At 41.0% G+C, this 6,122-nt stretch overlaps 1 long non-coding RNA gene across 1 annotated transcript in view; it reads left to right on the top strand.

Moving 5' to 3' along the window:
• The window catches only part of LOC109955182 (uncharacterized), a 12,561-nt gene that overhangs the window by 861 nt on the left and 5,578 nt on the right, over positions 1–6,122 (top strand). The window contains exon 3 of the long non-coding RNA XR_002274223.1: positions 25–154. This is a non-coding gene — a long non-coding RNA (uncharacterized LOC109955182). The remainder of the gene's footprint in view (positions 1–24; positions 155–6,122) is intronic.

Genomic DNA, 6,122 nt, shown 5'->3' on the forward strand with positions numbered 1-6,122 from the left:
CTGCCCTGTCCTATGTCAAGCTAGGCCTTTTCAGATTCTCCATCGTCTGTTGTGGAACAGAGCATAAAGCCAGCTGACAGCAGTAACCAACTCTATCATCTCCACTAGAGGGAGAGCTATCTCACAACAAGGCCACCAAGGAGCTGCAGCAGAGGTAACTTTATTTATTTATATTTGCCAGGGTGATAGTGTAATTCATAAACTGAATGAATCACAGTCAGGACAGAGCCCACAATGGAGACTCTGCATTTACTTCTCAGTACAGAAACCTGTCCACTACAAATGTGTAATTATTGTTCTTAATAGATTAATTCATGCTGAAAGATAGAAATGGGTTCCAGGCTACTGATGTAATCGTTTCACTGAGGAAATTAAGTGACATTAGAAGAATGATATTGTCACCGTGAAAGTATCATTGATTCTTTTTGAATGCAATTAACTGTATTTGAAAATGGGACCTGCACACTGAGCCGCACAAGGAGCACCGAGGATCACTTCATTTGTGAGAGATATAAAGACCAAATTATCCCATCAAAGAGAAAATCTATAAATGTAATGGCACAGCGCTTCAGCACTAAGGAACGACAACAGCAGCCCCGTTCAGTTCCCTCTGTTAGGTGTATTAACCGGTGAGCCGCTCCCAACAGCCAACAGAATGATTATCCAGACTGTGAACTAAAGGTGAATCTCACCCAACTCAAGAATTTGTACTGGCTAACAATAACAATCCTAATATAGCTTCTAATATGTAAAGTCACTGAGACATTGCCAGCAGCTATCATTGCTAATAAACAGCAGAGTAATTTTATGGAGTTGCTCAATCTTTGTTTTAGTTTCAATGTCTATGTTTTTTTTTACTTAATAAACTTCAAACTAGAGCTGAAACGAACAACTGATTAGTTGATCAGTTGAAAATTAATCGGTAGTTATTTTGATATTTAATTGTTTAGAGTCATTTTCAAGCAAAACATTCTCAAGCTTCTCACATTTGAGAATTTGCCGCCTCTGTTTTACATCATTGTAAAAAAAAAAAAAAAAAAGTCTTTGGGCTTCAAATGTGTTGCTCTGGCAAAAGCGTTTTTACAACATCATCCTCGGTTCCAGGAAATTGTGATGGACATTTGTCACTGCTTTCTGAAATTTTCTAGACTAAACAAGTAATAAGCAATATTGTTGGAAGACTCAGTGATAATAAAAATTGTTAGTTGCAGCTCTAGTTCACAAAGATCTGAACTGGTGCCAGTGTATGACGTTCACTTGGTTGTCTCCACAAAAGCAAAACACAAACATATGTATATGAGTATAGAATTCAACAGATTTTCCCCCATCAAATGTAATTTCATGATGTTTTCTCACATGATCACATTACCGTGGCCTGTAAGAGCACATTTCTCCCATATTCTCTTCTGGCTTCTACTTTGCTGGCTAAATGACTGGACACTGGAATGGATCCACGACACAAGTCAAACTCCAGCACTAAATAAAAGCTCACATAGCTAACAGAGTTTGTATAGGGTGTATATTCTAAATGTTTAGTATGTGTTGTTTTTTAACTCCCATAGTTGTGCTGCGGGTTTCAATGGATTCTAGCAAAAGCATGTTTGTGTAGCGGTTGCTGGTGCACACAGCACCCTAACCCAATTACAGTGTTGGTAATCCACTGAAAAGAAATATAGTGAAGAGGCAGGGAGGGAGTTAGAGAGAGACAAACATGAAACACATAAGACAGAACTACTGATATGACGTCCAAGCATCGGAGGGATCAGGCATCAATCTCCAGTCCTAGTCAGAAATGCTGCATAATTCAAACCCAAGCATTTGTCTTTGCAAGATCAAACCAAATCAGAGGGTCTGAATCCTCTCTCCCTCCACCTGCTGTCAGCCACCCTCCATCCCACCCTTGCCTAAATTTCATTTAGGAGACATCTCCCCCCTTTTCCCCCTCTCTCCCGTGCTTTCTACATTGCTATCTCTCCTCTCTCTTTGAATTCAGTGCGTGGTAGCCCTTAGATTTACTTGCTTAACAAATATGGACAGGGGGCCTAAGTGGTTTTTGAAATCTTCGAATGGACTTTGGAGTGCCTGTGCTGTGCTGGGTGACAACATTCTCCCTGTCTCTGTCTCTCCCCCTCTAACCCATATGTGTGTGAGACTGTGTGTGCTTGTCTAGTTGTCTGTCTGCCTATGTTTGTGTGAATGCATGTCTATGGCTTCCCCGTGCTCTCCCAGACTCCCTGGCTGGGAGATGGCAGCACTGGGTGGAGCAGCAGTCTGGAAATGAGATAAGGATGTCTGATTCATAGGATCTGACAGGAAATCTATACTGTGCAATGTTTATAATCCAGCCATTACTACACAGCCAAATGAAAGAACAATAATCCAATCATTTACTCCATATTTACCTGAGGCAGATTCTCGGCTTTATAGGCAAAGTGCATTGCACGATTACAGAGGCTGTAAAATGGCGTTAAGGTGTGTATGGGCAGTTTCTAGCTCAGAAAGAGGTGGACCTTGAGGAGAGTGAGAGTGGATGGTCCTCTGGGGAGATGTGTGTGGGATGGTTCACCTGTGTGTGCTCTCTGGGATTAAGGGTCACTCATTACTCATCATTAAGACTTCTCTCATTTAACAAAAAAGGGAGTCATTAGAGTGTATGAAACATGAGGTTAAAGGTTATAGACATGAGCTCTAAGGGAAAGAAATCTCAGTACTGTCACTGTAGCAGAAAGCTTCTACTATTACAAACTTGGTAGAGTTTTAAGAGGAGGTGTAGTTTGGCTTCCTCACACTGATCCTGTGTTATCATTAACAGAGAGGTCCACAGAGGTAATATCTCCATACGCATAGAGGAACTCTCTGGTAGGGGTTTACTTATCATAGAGGCTTTCATGGACAGTATGAGCCGCTCTTCATTGCGTACAAGGGGGGAGGTTTATCTTATTTGGAAAAGTGAAGGGGGCCTGCCCTTATCTGTCAATAAACAGTAATTAGATTTTGTGGCCGATAGCGTTGATTGGTTTCTAATCTAGCTGTCGCCCTAGACGTGTGTAATTAAAATCCTGATTGATAAAGGGGCAGAAGCCCGCCCACGCCACCACTTTACCAGACCCTACCCCCACCCCTTCCAAAACACAAACAAGAGAGAGATATGAAAGAAGGCCTGGGGAGAAAATGGCACTTCTTATTGATCAGCTCTATCTACCTTCCTATCAGTGCCCTTTTCCCACAATGGAGGGGCTGGTGCAAAGGTTTCCCACGTAAAACTTCACAGCTAATCTTCATCCGGCAGATTTTATCCCCCCTAAAAAACTAAAACCAAAATAATCACCATTCTAGCAACTGCAGGAAAATAAACTAACCAAAAACCGTTTGCTGTTGAGTGTATGAATCTCTTTGTCTAAAATAAGAGATTAAAACATTCTTAGCACTAATGAGGGAAAGCTTACTGTGATTGTAATGCAATCAAGGAGGAACACCCCTGAGGCTATACAGAGAATAAAAAGGAACAATGCATTTTTATCTATTTAACTAATGGGCCTGTGAACACAAGAATAAGGTCCAAATAAACACACACACAAAGGCCAATGTCAAATGTGCATCACACATTAGACAAATAAGGTTGTACCTTCAAGCCCGGTGACTCCCACAGAGAGTATCCAGGCTGAAAGATGTTCAAAATCACAGCCTCCAGACTTCACTGTCATCAGGTCCATCTAAGTTCAGAAAAACAGTGAAGACAGTAACAGTGAGGGAGAAGAGCAGGACAGAGAAAATGCATCAGGCATCCAGCTAAGGGAGCTTGCACATTTAGCTTCCAGCCAGTAAACTTCTCATCATGACCCAAACCTTAGAATTGTTCTGTGACAGCATGACAGGCACATAACCTGGCTTAACAGAGTCAAATTTTACCTGGTTGTCTGCAGGATTTTTTAAGCTCTGTAAACAGGAAGAGAGTGCAGATTGCATGCCCGTGACCTTTCCTGTTTGACACTGGTCCCTTGCTGTCATGTGTGAGAGCTTACCCTCAGCAGTGAATGATGGCTGCACACTTTGCTTCACCCCCCTCTGTGACACTGGCAAATACATGCACACACACACAGTAAATACTGTACTCACTGTGGAGAGGATGCTGCCTCTCACTCACCAGCACAAAAGTCTTCCTTCCACATCGAGAACATAATAAATCACCAACTGGAAGTGTGTGAGAGTGTGCGTCTCGAGGGGGTGGGCATCCTAGAAAGCACTGGTCCAGTGCTTAATTTGATTCTTAATGGAAGGCAAAATTTGCAAAGGAAAACTTTCATTGGGCACAAAATGATTTGCCTTAGTTTTCACTCTCTCACTGTGTGAGAGAGATTTAGGCTGATAAATCCTGGCAGAGCAGTGCCAGCCCATGCATGGTGCACCTCATTTCACTGATTTCTCTAATTTCCTCACTAAACAGTGAATAATAAATTATTACCTAAGCAGATGAAAAATAGCCCAGAGAATACTTATTGCTAAGGTCCTTTTAAGTTCTTAACCACAAGACAGACTACATTACCTCATCCCATCAGATTTTATAGAATAATGATTCATGATGATTATATTTCATCATACATTTATGTTTTCAGGGCTGTCACAGTATCAGATTTTCACTGCACGATTATCGCTGCCAAAAAAAAAAAAGATTTTCAATATAACGATATTATCACGGTAACTACAGAAAATTTGAAAAAACAAAATAATGGTACCAGTCAGATTCATCTTTAATTTTATAGTGTACATTGTCTCTCTGGTGGGGTAGTAGCTATACTTAGCTCTTCACTGCATGGTGGTCTCCTTTCTTCTTCTTTCCCTGACGGTTACTGGCTCTGGATGATTTACGATATTTTTATAGGTTTATAATTAACATGTCAGTATTTCATTTTTAATTATCGATACTGGTATATCACAAAACCCCTAATACTAATATAATGATTTAATTTGAGCCCACATTACACAATGCATGGAACAACAGAAAAGAAAACATACATGTATTTCAAAATAAAAGTCTAAAAACACAGTCATGCTTATTCCTGCACACAATGAGCTGTGACAGTTAGTGAGCTTGTGTTCAGGTCATGATCTTGAACAGTTGTACAATCCTTGTGCAAAAAATATTATGTCAGTGAAGTTTAAAATGTTCTGTTTTGTCACGACCGTCAGAGATGTTGCTGTTTTCTATATATAATATAGATCTATCCTACATTGTATCTCTCTGTGTCTCTTACTGTATTGGCTGGCATTACCACTATGATGAATCCTTACCTCTCTGACACAGTCTCAGACTCACGTTACTGGGCGTTATAAGCTTTACAACATTTATATTAACTGAAGTGATATTATGATGGATTACATGCAGTTGTATGGTTGTTACTTTTATTGTGTTTCCTGTGTATGCCATCTGTAATACAGCAGAGATATACACACACATGCATTTCCATGATCTATTGTAATTTTATCAAGATATAAAGTATATTTGAGCTTTTGATATCTATGTATATCTAAAGCATTTAAAGTAATTTTTTACCCTTGACAAACTTAGAAGGAAAACTCCTGGATACAGAAAACCTTGTCGCCTTCTGTGAATAAATGTGATTGGAGATCAAATTCTCCTTTAGATTCTTCTTAAGAGTGCCTTCTCTCCTGATAATAAGGCCAGCTGCCCCTGTGGTGCCACAGTAGTAGAATGACCTTGTTACCAGGGTGCCATGTGTTACAGCGGGGGCACCCAGAGGGAGAGAATGGGGTGAACAGATCATCTCCCCTGCATGCGTGGTACCCATGCCCTACCCCTGCTGCTCCCGCTCACAGGCCCAGCACCAGAGAGGCCGGTGCAGGGAGAGGAGCAGCTCCAGGCTCTGGAGAACACGACTCCAATTAAGCTGTGGAAGCTGGGCTCACGCTCTGCTGCCTTGGCCCAGTTGTCCTGGGCGGGAAGACACACAGTCAGTCCAAGGAAATTAACTTTGTCAGCATAGTCAAGATAGTCACAGAGAGAGGTAGATGCTGCTTTACAAACACTTTGTAGTAGATAAGGATTCACTGTGATCCATCAAGAAACCGCAGAATGAAACTAGATATAAAATCGTGGATGTCAC

The sequence above is a fragment of the Monopterus albus genome, unplaced genomic scaffold, assembly GCF_001952655.1.
Source record: "Monopterus albus unplaced genomic scaffold, M_albus_1.0 scaffold13.1, whole genome shotgun sequence".
Classification (NCBI taxonomy): Eukaryota; Metazoa; Chordata; class Actinopteri; order Synbranchiformes; family Synbranchidae; genus Monopterus; species Monopterus albus.